Source organism: Mustela nigripes, chromosome 4 (genome assembly GCF_022355385.1).
Source record: "Mustela nigripes isolate SB6536 chromosome 4, MUSNIG.SB6536, whole genome shotgun sequence".
In the NCBI taxonomy this organism is placed as follows: domain Eukaryota; kingdom Metazoa; phylum Chordata; class Mammalia; order Carnivora; family Mustelidae; genus Mustela; species Mustela nigripes.
Window position 1 is genome coordinate 38,798,475 of NC_081560.1, and position 16,072 is coordinate 38,814,546.

At 36.8% G+C, this 16,072-nt stretch overlaps 1 pseudogene; it reads right to left on the minus strand.

Moving 5' to 3' along the window:
- Window positions 1-428: 428 nt before the first annotated feature.
- LOC132016280 (V-type proton ATPase subunit E 1-like) lies at window positions 429-8,351 on the minus strand (annotated as a pseudogene).
- Between the last annotated feature and the right edge of the window lie 7,721 nt (window positions 8,352-16,072).

The window sequence follows — 16,072 nt, forward strand, 5'->3', positions numbered from 1 at the left end:
TTAAGTCGTATTTGCAGATGAGGAACCCTCTAGATCCAAACAGATGAACAGTGAAGTGACTATTGCTGGCAGGAATGTGTGCCCCCACCACCTGCATGTTAAGCCTAAAGCAGAGGTTTAATGTCAGAGAACACCAAACACGTCACCCTCTAGATCAGAGAACTGAAACCAGAGAAAGAGACTTGATGAAGTTCATGGAACCATCATGTGATACCTTCATCTTCATGCTGGAGAAGCAAAGGAAAGCTCTGCTACTTTTACATAAACTAGAAGGAGGTTTCCTGATCATATTAAGTAAAAAAATTCATTCATTGTTAACAGTTAGGCCAAGGGCATTAGCTACAGAAGGGTATCCACGAATAGATATAGAGTATTAGACCAGTGAAGAAGCCACATAGATATCTTGTCTTTTCAAATATCAGAAACTTCTACATCATGGCAGTAGAGCAGTGGATCGAGTCCACCTCCCCAGAGGCTGAGTCCAAAAACTACCTGTGGGCATTTGTACAATACAAGTCCCCCTGCCCTTCTGGCGGCATTTGCTGGGCTAGGAGATCTAGCTGGCTTTCCAAAGTACTGGAAACATACTTTATGAGCTCCATCATGGATCTCAACTCCACCACTACTTCCTCTGGTAGTTAGTCTTCCTGATCAATTTGGACATCAGCATCTTTTTTGGCGACAATTTTATACACAGAAATCGCTTTTGGCACTGCAGCCTTTACCAGAGGGAAACCTTGTGTCCTGGAAAGTACACTCACTCGGGTCCCCAGCAGTTGGTACAATCACTGGAGGACCAGCCCATCCAGTAGTACCGGGTGCCTGATTCTGTCTTTTATCACTTTGCTGAGCCTTTGTTTCGCTCCATCTGGTAATTCTGTAATAAGGTCACCTCTCTTAGGACTTTGAGTTTTGCTTGATTCATCAAATTGGATGTCTGAATTTTTTTCTGCTGTTCAATCTGCTTTTCTTTCTTCTCATAGTATTCCATAATCTTTGGTCTTTGGGTTTGACCAAGACAACCTTTCTCAATATTGAATTCTTCCTCTGCCTTTGCGTCTATTTCTTTGGCTTTCTCACTAGCTTCTTGCTCAACAAAAGCCATCACATGCTTCATCCATTTTTGCACATCAGTAGCACCTGGTGAAGGTGATGCTGGGCTGTTGGGTAACTGGCTCCAGGTTAGGTTTGAAAGAGGCAGTCGAAGGAAGGGGAAAGGAAAACCCAATGCAGGTTTTGGCTTCCTTTGCTTTGTAACTCTGGCTTCTGGCTCCTCTCAGACAATTTTTGTATCACAGATTCCATCTCGTAGTCCAAGATCGCTACTCCAGCTCTAACTATTACATCTGCATGCCAGCCAGAAGAAAGGAGAAAGAATACTGGGAAGAGACATTTCTCCTTCCTTTAAGTACATCTTCTGGAAGTTAAACACAGCTTTTCTTCCATATGAATTCCACTGCTCAGAGCAGTCAAAATAGTAAATTTACCTGCAAAGGATGCCTAGAAAGGATGCACAATTGTACACACAGGAATCAGTGGGAAGAACAATTGCTGAAGCAAAAAGAAAGAATATGTAAAGAGGAAAATAATCTGCCTTAGATTATTTGACTTTGAGAATTTGGATTATCTTCTTGTCTGGATAACTTCACCAGAAAAACTCATTAAAATATTTTAATAAAAAATTTTTAATTAAAATATTTAAAGAGGGGCACCTGGGTGGCTCAGTGGGTTAAAGCATCTGCCTTCAGCTCAGGTCATGATCCCAGGTCCTGGGATTGAGCCCCGCATCAGGCTCTCTGCTCAGCAGGGAGCCTGCTTCCCCTACTTCTCTCTATGCCTGCTTCTCTGCCTACTTGTGATCTCTGTCTGTCAAAAAAATAAATAAATAAATATTTAAAAAAATAAAACAAAATATTTAAAGAGACCCTTGTAATACCTCATAAAAGTAGTACTAAAATTTCTTTGTATATTTCCAAACTGGATAGTAGTGCTGAATAGGTAAACTACATTTCCCCTTATTTTGCAGACACTTCCTAATAACTTGATATATATAGAATAAAGATTCTGAAGATCACTTTAGCGGGCTTTCTGAATCAAAGGGGATTAGTTTTTCAGGCATTCTAAGCATCTAACATCATTAGAGAAGGGCGTTAATATTTTTGTCTTATTCAACAACATACACATTGATTCTTGACATTATGCTATACAAACAAATATAAAAGACAAGACTAGCCCATTTTGAATATATTTTTTTCTAAATCTAAGCAAATTAAATGGCACATCTCACTTATTATTGACTGCTTATAAATAATTACATTCTTCTCATTTAGATACATACTTTCAGGTACTTATTTTTGTAGACTGAATAAATTTGTTCTTATTTATATGAAATTTATTTCATTTTTTATTTTAAATGTAGTAACAGTGTTTTATATTTTTTTTTACAAATTCCTTTTTATTTAGTAAATTAATTTCATGGTCCATTTTCACTAGTGACATACATTTCCTTTTAAAAAATTAATGTAAATAAATACAGCCATTTTAAAGAACTATATTGAGTACAGGTGATAGTTGGATATGGGAAAAATGTGAATGTGGCAAATAAATGACAGTTAAACAACATGGAGAAAAATGTGCTTATTATATCCTTCAAGCAATCTTGCATATATAATACTTAGACCAGTTAAACTTTTGGTGGTTATTGATATGTAATAAGTTTGACATATTTTATTTTTAGTTTTAGATATTTCTGAAGCACTTTCTCAATGTTCCAGCTTAAGGCAGAAACATGCATTAATAGCCAATGAACTGTGAAGAAATTTATACAGAAAAATGATGCACCTACTATCTATAAAAGACTTCATCTACCTTTACACAGAGTTGATACAGAAAGTGCTAGAGCACCACTATTAATAACCAATAATGAATCATGACTCATGATTTAAAATAAAATATTCATTTGCTATCTAAATTTTAGTAAAATAGCTTCTTTGATTCGCTGGAAAATATACTGCTTGCAAGAGGTATGCCCTTGGTTATTAAGTGTACTTTTGATGGTATAAGTCCTGTACTGGCCATAATTCCACAAGCAATTTGTAATGAATTGTCTTACTAACATTTCTGTGCCTGCTGGTAAAATCAGTAGTAGCCAAGAAACTTCTGCTTTACTTCTCATGCACTCAATAATAATAATGTTTTTACAGTTATTAATATTCATAAAAAACTCACAACTTAATAATATATCAGCACAACACACGTACACATTCCACACTTAGCCTACATTTCTTAAAGTGTTTTTGTGTTGTTTTTGACTGGTATACTTTAGTATATTACAGTTCTCATAGCAAAGTGATAATGGGATCCAAATCACAACATGTTAGGAATAACTAAAATATGGTCATTACCACAGAACAATAATAACTCCTAGTGCCTATGAAGGCATCTTCAGTTGCCTAATCATTAAGCTTGCCTGTCTTACAGTGTGTCAGTTTAGGTTAAAATCTTTATTTCACTGACCAAATTCTTGCCTATGTTCATGGAATGTACCTCTCACATGTTTTAATAAAGACATTTTCAAATGTCTGGCTTCACAGTGTGCTATATCTCATCTCTCACATTTCAGCTCATCAGATATTGTCATAACAGAACATATACTCAATTATACCAACATTGAACCTTCTATATTTATCAAAAGTGGGGCACACTGTGAAGACTTGGCAAGACACCAAAGGACCATGGAAAACTTTCTGAGAACCAATGGTTTCAAAAAAAAAGCAAAACAAAACAAAAACAAAAACAAAACAAAAAACTACTATTTGCTTCAATTGCAAATGGTCTATCATCCCATCTATGTTCTTCTCACTAATTTTGTGTTAGTATTCTTCATACATATTTCTTTTCCAATGTAAATGTATATTTTATTGTTCTTAGTTTTTTTTTCACTTTTTTTTAAATTTTTTATTTTTTATAAACATGTATTTTTATCCCCAGGGGTACAGGTCTGTGAATCAGCACTCACCAAAGCACATACCCTCCCCAATGTCCATAATCCCACCCCCTTCTCCCAAACCCCCTCCCCCCAGCAACCCTCAGTTTGTTTTGTGAGATTAAGAGTCACTTATGGTTTGTCTCCCTCCCAATCCCATCTTGTTTCATTGATTCTTCTCCTACCCACTTCAGCCCCCATGTTGCATCACCACTTCCTCATATCGGGGAGATCATATGATAGTTGTCTTTCTCTGCTTGACTTATTTCGCTAAGCATGATACGCTCTAGTTCCATTCATGTTGTCACAAATGGCAAGATTTCATTTCTTTTGATGGCTGCATAGTATTCCATTGTGTGTTCTTAGTTTTTTTTTACTTGAATGCCATCTATCTTCATATTTAAGAAGTAGACCTATTAGTATGTTTACAGATATTTTAATATTTTATACCCAACATGAAACTCATATCTGAGGCAGACACTATCAGAATCTTGATTATATATTCTGATGCTACCACTTCAGTATTTTCCTGAGGGTTTCCAAATCCCATTAGCTGCATTTCTATTCCTGAGGGTTATTTTTTTTTCCCTGAAAATATGGAAAACCATTCCTTCTGAGTGTACAATAGGCCAGAAGTCCTGGGGAATTAGCATCCCCCAGCAATAGCTCTCAACCAGAGATGGATGGTAACTGTGTATAAATGTCTCAGTGCCCTTCCTCTTTTGTTGAGGTAATTTTGAGTCCCAGAGTCTTCCTGTAGTAATGAACTCCAGATACCCATCTAGATGGATAGTTGGCTTGGTCACTCCCAATACTGGCTGCCATCTTTTCCCTGGTCCCCCTCCTCCCTCTTCCACCAGCTCTCAAAAATGGCCACTTGGACTTGTAACTTTTACTCAGATGTTTCCTCCTTAATTTGGAAAGACAAATTAAGGCAAAGTGGTAAATATATCTCTGAACTTTCCTTTTTGTAACTGTCCTTTTGTCTTGTCTTTTTTGTCAAAATATCTTAAAATCACTTGTATAAACATTTAGTTATTACTTTTTTAAAAAGATTTATTTATTGGGGTGTCTGGGTGGCTCAGTGGGTTAAAGCCTCTGCTTTCGGCTCTGGTCGTGATCCCAGGGTCCTAGGATCGAGCTCCGCAGAGAGCCTGCTTCCTCCTCTCTCTCTGCCTGCCTCTCTGCCTACTTGTGATCTCTGTCTGTCAAATAAATATATAAAATTAAAAAAAAAACAATCATTTATTTATATTAGAGGTGGGGGAGTATCAGATGGAGGGAGAGAAAGAGAGGAAGAGAGACAGATTACCAAGTAGACTCCCTGCTAAGCACAGAGACCAAAGAAGGGCTCAATCTCATGACCCCAAGATAATGACCTGAGCTAAAACTAAGAGCTGGGCACTAAGTGTGCTACCAGGCATCCCAGTAATAACCACTTTTTTGATCACTTTTGTTTGACTCACATGCCACCAGTTTTCTTCCTAAAACACAAGGTTGGACTTGACTCAAACCTTCTCCTAAATTTTCATTGCCAATTCTATAATGGCCAAATAGGCATAATCATCTAAAACTTTACTGAGCTGTTTTCCTTTAATCTTACCTTGTACTTTATTACCCAGCTTTACTCCTGCCAGACCAGAGAAATGGCTGCCTTCAAAGCAAGTTCCCATTTTCTCTCAATCTTCAGTGCTATGCTCATGCTGCTTTCTCTGCCTGGAGGGGTGTTGTTCAACACAGTAGCTATTAAATCTAAATTAATAAAAAATAAATACATTTAAAAATTCAATTCAAACATTTGAAGTTCTCAACTGAGAATTATGTAACTACCATAACAGACAATACAGATATAAAATATTTCTATCATCACAGAAAGTTCTATTAGAGCTGATCTGGAGCATTCTTTTATATCTAGTTTTTGAAATACTATTTTTTTTAAGTTCCATCTTAAAGCTAACTTTCTGGGGTGCCTGGGTAGCTCAGTTGGTTAAGGATCTGGCTCTTAATTTTGACTGATGTCATGATCTCAGGGTCATGGAGTCAAGTCCTGTGTCAGGCTAGGTGCTCAGTGGAAGTCTGCTCGAGATTCTTTCTGTCCCTCTGTCCTTCAATCTGCTCATCCTCTCTCTGTCTCTCAAACAAATAAATAAATCTTAGAAAAAAAAGTTTTTTGTGAATTAATTTTGTCACATGTCTCTATTCATTCACTGATTTAACTTTATTTCCTTCAAACAATCACAAGATAGATACTGTGTACTTTATGAATTTCGGTGCTTATATATAAATCATTAAAGACAAAATTAGTGTATTCTCATTTTCATATTTTTTTAAAAGATTTTATTTATTTATTTATTTGACAGAGAGAGATCACAAGTAGAGAGAAGCAGGCAGAGAGAGGAGGAAGCAGGCACCCTGCCGAGCAGAGAGCCCGTTGCGGGGCTCCATTCCAGGAACCTGGGATCATGACCTGAGCTGAAGGCAGAGGCTTAACCCACTGAGCCACCCAGGCACCCCTCTCATTTTTGTATTTCTAACACACTTAGCAAAGTGCTTCTTGTCAACAAATACTCACTTAATTCTTGTGAACTAGTTTAATTGACTTAAACATCCCTCAAGATACCATTCTCAAAAGCTTCTTTTGAACTATTTCTTTCCTAATGCTGTATTTTTGTTGTCATTACATAGAATCTACAGTCTTTATTAAATTTTGAAAGCCTATCAAAATTACTTCGAATCTTAATTGTATAATCTACTCTAAATTAATAATGCCATTTCTATATTACATATACATTTGATACATGGTTTATTTTTCAGAGAGCTAATATTTTCATTTTTTTTTCTTTGATATCCAAAAATACTGATGGGAGCTTCTAGTTACTTTTTGTAAGATTCTAGAGAATAGAAGCCATGTCCATATCATTAAATGTGCCTTTTTCCTTGGACAGAATTTTGCTTAAGGTCTGCTTTATTTTGATGCTTGTTGTCACTTGCAGGGCCAATTTGTAGAGATAATTCATGCACACAAGTAGAGCAGGAGTGCTTAAAATGTTCTTCAGCATAGGAACTGGGTCCTTGTTGTATTCCATTTACTTAATTAAACATTAATAGATGTTTTGAATAGAGTTGCCAAAAATAACCCTGGAGAAAGCTCCACTGGAGCGTTCAATCCTCCTAAATTTGATTCACAGACACTCTTTCACATATTGCTGTTTAATTTGTTGTATATCCAAGTAGGACTATCTTCTTTCTTAGTCTTTCTGATCGACTCCACATAGGTCATATGAAAGATTCAAACCAAGTAGATTTTCATTTTTATAGGCTTCTGAATGATCAGTAAATTCTTTATAAAATCCTAGCATTTAGTGGCAGAACCTAAGCTTAGAGGATCCCAAAAGAATCTTCTAAAAAGCATCTATTTATTAATACAGGCACACATTTTCAATGCATTTTTGCTTTTAAGTACCAAATAATAGATTCATTGTCTTTGGAAAAAGTGCCTAAAACAAAGAGCCAAATCTGTCATGAGCTCTCTTTTCAAAAGTAAGTGCTTATGGAACTACATCATCCTAGTTTTCTCAATTAGGATAAAGCTTGAAAATAAATGATCTCCAAACATTGACTCTTAACTATTACATGTATCAAATCCAAAATGAAAGTCAGTTAAAAATTAAAGTTCAAGAACTAATATCTTGGGGCGCCTGGGTGGCTCAGTTGGTTGGGCATCTGCCTTTGGCTCAGGTCATGATCCCAAGCTCCTGGGATCAAGCCCCACATCAGGCACCCTATTCAGCAAGGAGCCTGCTTCTCCCTCTCCCTCTGCCTGCTGCTCCCCCTGCTTGCACTTTCTCTCTCTCTCTCTCTCTCTCTCTCTCCCTCTCTCTAATAAATAAATAAAATCTTTTAAAGAAAAAGAACTCATATCTTATAATCAGTTCTCTAATCCAGAAAATGATATAATTCCATACATTTTGTTATCCATGTCCAGTAACTTTAGATTTTTAACTTTTAAAATAGAAAGTGTAATCTTAGTTTCTTTAAGCTTTAATTAAGGATGGAATATTCAAAAACGTCTAACACCTGCTTTATAATAAGTAGAGTATTATTTTAAATGCCAGATGGACCAATTAAGATATTCTTTCAGATGATGCAAAATCTTCTGATGTAGGTAGTTTTTTTCAAATCCAAATTTAAATATGCACTATAAGAATGTAATATCCTCAGTACATGTTAATGAAATACTTTCATTTTTAACCTGGAGACAGCACAAAGCACTGTCATTTTTTTTCTTCTTCTTCTTCTTCAGCATCCCCTCTTCATTCTCATCTCTCAATTCCACTGTTTGAACACCCATCTTTTGTTTCCCCATGACTACTGCTGCTGGAAGCAGCTCATATTTTACCAAGAATTGAGCTCCCCAGAACAAAGGGAGAATTACAAGCTTTTAACCTGCAAGTACACGGAAATTAAAATTGGTAAAAGATAAAAGGTACAGAGAAATACAGACTGAATTTGTATATAAAAATACTTTACAAAGACTATATCCTCAGCTGGCTCCTATTCTTACATAAATCATTTTAACACAGGTGATTCCATTAACACAGTGGGAACCCCACTGCTACCTTCTACCCAAATCAACCATCCAGCACACATTTCTAACACTCTCAAGCCACAACTTTCCTAAAGAGTTCTCTGAAAGTATTTGTTTATAGTTCCTAACACCTTTCTTACATTCACACTGTAAACAGCTGGGTTCTCCATGTCTGGCCAGAGAATAATTTCTCAACTTCATTCCCACCAGGCAAAGACAGTGGTTTTTAATCTTCTGTTGTCTTTTGGTGTTTTGTTTATATTGAGCTGGTAGCATTTAATACCTTGTTTTTGATTTTCCTATTTCACATTTTTCTTCCTCAATAATCTCCAAGGTCCTCGGGAGCCAAGTCCTGGTGTCATTCATCTTTAGATCTCTGATGGTTGTAATAGCAAAGTTTTCTGTGCACTTGTTTGTGAATTATGCTCTGTGTGGTTCTTAGTCTCATCAGTATGTATGGCTCAATCTTTTCACAGTGACAAATACAATCACCACATCAATGGAGGCAACCTGAAGATAGGGTTCTATCTAAACCCACAGTTGGGACAAACTCCCCTGCTGGTCAGCAGTAACTTAGGCCAAGTATTCGTTGATTCACATTCAAACAAACCCTTTCAGCACTTGTGTGTGACAGAAGCAGTCTGTCAGATGAAATTTCACTATTTCAGGAGAGCACCATGTAGACTCCCTCTTCTTTGTCTTCCTTCCACACTAGACTTTTCATTGAGGTCCCTTGAACAGACTGTCTGTCTGAGGTTAGTATTCTATCCATCTATCTATATATACAATACAACCTACAATCATAACCTGATGGCTATAAAAATAAGGTTTAAAGACCCATAAGAATCTAACTCCATCTTAAAAGCACCATGTCCGCTATAAAGTCCTTTAAAGACTGGAGAGTTTATGGAGGTGCCCGGGTGGCTCACTTGGTTAAGCACACAACTCTTGATTTCAGCTCAGGTCATGATCTCAGGGTCCTGGGATCAAGCCCTCCCATTGGGTTCTGCAGCTCTGCACTCAGTGAGGAGTCTGCTTGATGATTTTCTCCTTTTCTCTCTGCCTCTCTTCCTGCTCATGTTCTCTCTCTCTCAAATAAATAAATAAATCTTTAAAAAAAAAAAAAAGACTGGAGAGATTAGAAGACTACAGTTTAACAATTATCTATCTGTAGCCTTTGTGACATTGGGGGCACAATGGCTGAATTTTGTATCTTAAAGTGTAGTGCTGCAGCCAAATCGGAAGCTTACTGACATTCTACTGAGTCACAGAATCCGATATTCTGCCAATGACATGGGAGTGAAGTAGAAGATCGGTTTGTAATCTAGATCTTCATCAGGAAGTATGCTTTCTCCACAAAAGACTCAAGACAGATTGGAGAATGCAGAAGGCAGACCATAACACAGAACTCTAAGATGAGAAAAAACAAGAAACTCTGGGTTTTCCTAAATATAGAAAAAATCATCCTAGAGTAGTACTGAACCAAGCAGAAGGCCAGAATTTTGCTATTTTTTTAAAAGATTTTATTTATTTATTTGACAGACAGAGATCACAAGTAGGCTGAGAGGCAAGCAGAGAGAGAGAGAGAGGAGGAAGCAGGCTCCCCGCAGAGCAGAGAGCCTGATGTTGGGCTCGATCCCAGGACCCTGGGATCATGACCCGAGCCAAAAGCAGAGGCTTTAACCCACCGAGCCACCCAGGCGCCCCAGAATTTTGCTATTTACTGGAAGTGAGAATGCATTATATGGCAAAGCTTGACAAAGGTTTAGAACTCAGAATGAACAAGTGCATAAAAAAAAATTTTTGTCGGCAAAATCAAAGTTCTTGACTGGGTGTGTGCATGTGTGTGGGAGAGAGAGGGTGAAAATGCCAGAATATTACATTGTATACATTCCCACAAAAACATAAGAGAAATATGAATCAGATCCTAATAAAGACTACTTCTTTTTTTTTTTTAAAGATTTTATTTATTTATTTATTTGACAGAGAGAGATTACAAGTAGGCAGAGAGGCAGGCAGAGAAAGAGAAGGAAGCAGGCTCCCCGCTGAGCAGAGATCCTGATGTGGGACTCGATCCCAGGACCCTGAGATCATGACCTGAGCCGAAGGCAGCAGCTTAACCCACTGAGCCACCCAGGTGCCCTAGACTACTTCTTTTTAAGATTTTATTTATTTGACAGAGAGAGAGAGAGATTACACGTAGGCAGAGAGAGAGGAGGAAGGAGGTCCCTGCTGAGAAGAGAGCCCCATGCGGGGCTCGATCCCAGGACCCTGAGACTATGACCTGAGCCGAAGGCAGAGGCTTAACCTGCTGAGTCGCTCAGGCGGCCCAAGACTAGTTCCTTATATATATATATATATACACACACACAATATAACATTATATGTTATACTATTTTATAATATTTAATAGTACATATTAAATACTATCATTATATATAATATATAGTTCACATATATATATATAATTTCATTCTTTTCATCAAAATTTCGTTTTGTTCTTGACTTACAACCTTCAATTAAAGAAGCCCTACAGGTATTTTTATAGAGAATTTTCTGTATTGGGTAGATCTTCTCTGAGTAATGTAGTAGGCAAAAGTAGACAAAACAGGATGCAGCGCTCACTTGAGAATCTTATTTAACAGAAGCCACATTATAGGTTGTGCCATGGAGTGGGGAGCCTTAAGAATATGTCGCACTTTATTTCTATAGGCATCAGTGACACACCTAGAAGAATGAAATTCAAATCATGTTATCTTTATTCATGGATGACTTGACAGGATTCACTCCCGCGGAGCCACTCAAGCTCCTGAAAGTTTTGTTAAAACATAACCTGATAAGTAAAGGAAGTTCAATTTTCCACCGAAGGGAAATCAATTATATAATTCAATGTTACATATATTGTGCTACATGATATGTGAGGTTCTTTCCAATTCTAAATTTTTGTAGTATATGCACATTATAGGTATGTGTATGTACACAGGAATATCAAAATTACTCTGGAGACAGAAATTCAAGCAATGATGGTAATCATCTTTCAGAGATTGTCAAAGAAGCCACTCTCTGAAGAGCTGTGCTGCCAGCAACAGTTAGAATCATCCATCTCACATTTAAGTCAGTTTTTTTTATAGTTATAATCAATGCATGAAAAAAATCACCTTACTTATTTTCAAACATACATGAAGTCAGGAACTTTTCCTCTTGCTAGATATAAAACACAACTAAGCTTCCTGCTATAGAATTATTTTCTGTAAGATTAAGGTTTACATTGATGGAAATTCAAGAAAATTTTTCTCTTTTATGTTCTTGCATTATTTTAAAGAGCTACTCAGTGAACCATTTTTCTTTCAAATTTATCAACTCTACTGTCTAATGGCCTATAGTTTCCATTTTTATGCATCAGAGCAACTATTCATTAACAGGGATATAATGAGCATCAACTGTATGCAAGGCTCTATCCTAATGAGCACACAAGCTATTTACAGTGCTTTCCTCAAAGAGCTTTAAACTAATTTATGAGGTTAAATTATATGTTAATCATAAATAAACAATGTAATAATAAGTGCAGTGCATGTATTACCAATGCATTAATACATGTGTAACATTAAGATCACACACAAATTATTTTTCAGCATGATTAGACACTAATGCAATAGTATGCCAGATTATGCACATTTCACAATGAAGTAAAATGTTTAGGGAAAGCTTAGCAATAACAATATGGAAATCAGATTGTTCCTAAAAGTGAATAAACTTCGGGACACCTGGGTGGCTCAGTCAGTTAAGCATCCAACTCAGTTTTGGCTCGGGTCATGATCTCCTGATTGCTGGGGTCAAGCCCCACTTCAGCTCTGCTCCCAGTGAGGAGTCCGCTTGAAAAGTCTCTCCCTCTGCCCCTTCCCCCAGTTGCACAGTCTCTCTCTCTCTCTCAAATAAATAAATAAATCTTTTTTAAAAAGTGAATAAGCTTCAAACACCTTCCAATAGATCTGAAAAACAGCATAAGAAATGGGCTCAAGTATAGTGTGTCCAAGACATTTTGAAGATAGGAATAGACTAGACTTGCCAGGAAGAAGGAAAGAATTGAAAGATCTACCTGAAAGGTAGATTAAACTCAGATTCTAGAGAACTCTGTGCTCCCAGCTACGGAATTTGGGGCTGCATTATTTCATATGAAATGAGAAACCATAGCAAGTTTTTTTTTTTTCTTCCCCAGAAGAAATTATGCTGGAGAAAATTCTGTGATCAGTCACATGAGAATTAGCATTAGGGAAAGGCAACCTAGAGATTTAAAAACAACAACAACAAACTGGGTTGGGACTATGTCAAACTCTGTACCTGAAGTGACTAGAGTCTGACCTGTGGGTCATCTCTATGGGGAAGAAAGAGAAAGGAAGGAAGGGATGCTTTCACTGGATGTTTTTTTTTTTTTTTAAAGAATTGGCAGATCTTAGTAAAGGATTTGGAGTGGAATGGGAAAAACAGAATAATTCAGGTTTTCATGCTAGGTGACTGAAAAGTGTTTGTATCATTAATTGAGAAAAGGATGTTTGCAGTAAGGAAGCTGAGTTTGGAGTCATAATGGATTATCCAAAGGGATGTGATTATGAAAAAAAAGATGACGATATAGAACTAGAGATCAGAACCATAGATATACATGGGTAATGATGCTGGAATGAAAAGAAAGGGGACTTATTGCTGAGAAATCAACCGTGATGATCAATATCGCCATTCCACTGGGGGATGAAAGGCAAAGCAACTTTGGGGCAACAAGAAAAGAAGGAGGCAGCGGAGATTTTATATTTAAACAACTACACAATTAAGAGAAGAAATAACAGATAATAGAGGTAAGCCAAGGTAAGTTTTATTTTTTAAAAACGCCCTATATTCAGCCAAGTTGTTATTCATGACTAAAAACAAACAAAAATCTCATATGTGCAAGGTCTTAGAGTATCTCCTACACAGATACTCTTCTGAATATATCATTTGAAATTTAAGAACAGGTGACGATTACCTGAAACCCAGGATAACAATAGTGAAATAACAGAAAAAATAATTTATAAATACTTAAAGTCTTTAAACATAGAGTGACATGTGTAACAAATTATATATGTGTGTACATATATCTAAATATATGTGTATATGTATATTTACATATATTTTATGTGAGTTCTGTGTCAATACCACCAGAGATTTTTTTTTTAAGATTTTATTTATTTATTTGACAGATATCACAGGTAGGCAGAGAGGCAGGCAGAGAGAAAGGAAAGGGGGCAGGCTCGCTGCTGAGCAGACAGCCAGATGCGGGTCTTGACCCCAGGACCCTGGGATCATGACCTGAGCCGAAGGCAGAGCCTTTAACCCACTGAGCCACCCAAGCACCCCACCACCAGAGATTTTAAAAGAGTCATGAGAAAACAAAAACAAACAACAACCAAACAGACAAAAAACCAGAAAAGAATCTAGCACCAAATGGGTCTATCAGAATTTTTAAAAGATGCTCCTGAGAAAAACATTCCTGAGTTACAGAGTTATGAATCTTTGGACTTAAAAGCTCTTTGGACATGGTACATCTAGAACTTCCTGGGTTAACATGCCCACCCTTGACGGAAGCTCTTTCTATAGAGAAATGTACAGCTGTCAGGACCTTAGCTGAGGAACCAATTCCTTTCAGATAACATCATTTTACCCCAAAGTATAAGAATGAAGGCAAGAACAAGCAATGTGAGAGTCTGGTCTATGGTTTACTCAACTTTGGTAATCCTTGAAGTCCTAAGACATAGTGGAACCCGAGTTAACAACTTCTCAATGGAATTAAAGGATCTATCTTGCCATTTGCAACAATGTGAACGGCCCTGAGATGTCACACTTTAGCACCATAGTGTTTTTACAAATACATCATGAAATTAGTCCTTTCTTTTCTACAATTAATTAAAACTTTAGAATTCTCTTTGTAAGGGTTCATTAGGTGAGGTGGGTAAACCAAAGGGAATATTTATTTTGGGAATTTAATGACAAGAAATTAATTTCCATTGACATTCTGATTTAAAATTCAAGGACATCTGAACAGTAGTAGGTTTGTGAAAAGGTGTTAAAGGCCTTCTGGCTGTTTCTTTCATCAACTTTCTTTTTTTCCCCCCTTTACCATCTTACCTCATTATTTAGTAGGCAAGCCGTAGCATGACCGGGAGTTTGAAATATAAATGATTGCATCTGTCAGTGCCTCCTGTCTGAATTCTTGACTTTCTTTATGAATATGTGAGCTCTGTCGTGTTTTCTGGTAGCAAGCCATTGCAAAAGGAGGCTCTGTGGTTCTTTCAGGTAAATTAATTTCTACAGCTGTAACTTTCCCACTTAGCCTGGGGCTCTTCTTTGTGACTTCTGCATTCATTTAACACATAGCATTTTGAAAATTAAAATGTATTTTTATTGAGTTTCACTTTTATTGGAGACAGCTTGAAATTATTATTTGATCTGCATTTTAAAAACAACTAATAAACATGTCTCCCTTAAATAATTGCTGGGTGACTATTTCACCACTTGGGCATTCTTTCTCTGCATAGGCTGCTTCCAGTGCTGCCCTTCTGTTCACTCTTGCCCTTGTAGCAGGGCATTCACTTTGCTGCTTTGTTTCTTTTCATTCATTGAAGGAAAACTCTACACTAGCACATGATCTAGCCCAAATAAAAAAATGTTACTTTTTGAGTTGCTTGGAAATTCGCCCTTTTCAAAATTGTATTGATCACCCAAGATACTTTATTCTAGCAAATCAGACTATATAATCGAAACACTCTTTCTGACGTTTACCTAGTGAAGCTCCAGATTTTGTCAATTCTAGTTACCTTTAAAAATGTACTAATAAAAGATTAAAAAATAAAAAAGTACTCTAATATTACTAAATATAGAAAATGTCATAGCTATTTATCCTGTTTATTTTCTTTATATAATCTTGAATTCTCCCTAAGGATATGAAGTATAGTTTTATTATTGATAACAGAAACTGTAGAAATGCTTATTTTAAAGATAGTGTTTTTTTTTCATTCAAGTAGACAAATATGTTTGACAGCAAACATATCAAAATTTAACAATAATAGGAAAAAATCTGGATTTGTATAGGTGTAGAGTGTTTTTTTTTTAAGATTTTATTTATTTATTTGACAGAGAGAGATCACAAGTAGGCAGAGAGGCAGGCAGAGAGAGAGGGGGAAGCAGGCTCCCCACTGAGGAAACAGCCTGATGCGTGGCTCGATCCCAGGACCCTGAGATCATGACCTGAGCTGAAGGCAGAGGCTTAACCCACTGAGCCACCCAGGCTTAACCCACTGAGCCTCCTGTATACCCAGGTGTACAGTGTTTAAGAATAAATAAATTCATCTTTGACAGCCTGTTTCATGCAAGAAGTGTAACTTGGGATCTAAAAGTCAGGTTGACAAAATCCATAAAGAACTTATCAAACTCAATAACCAAATAACAAATAATCCAGTCAAGAAATGGGTAGA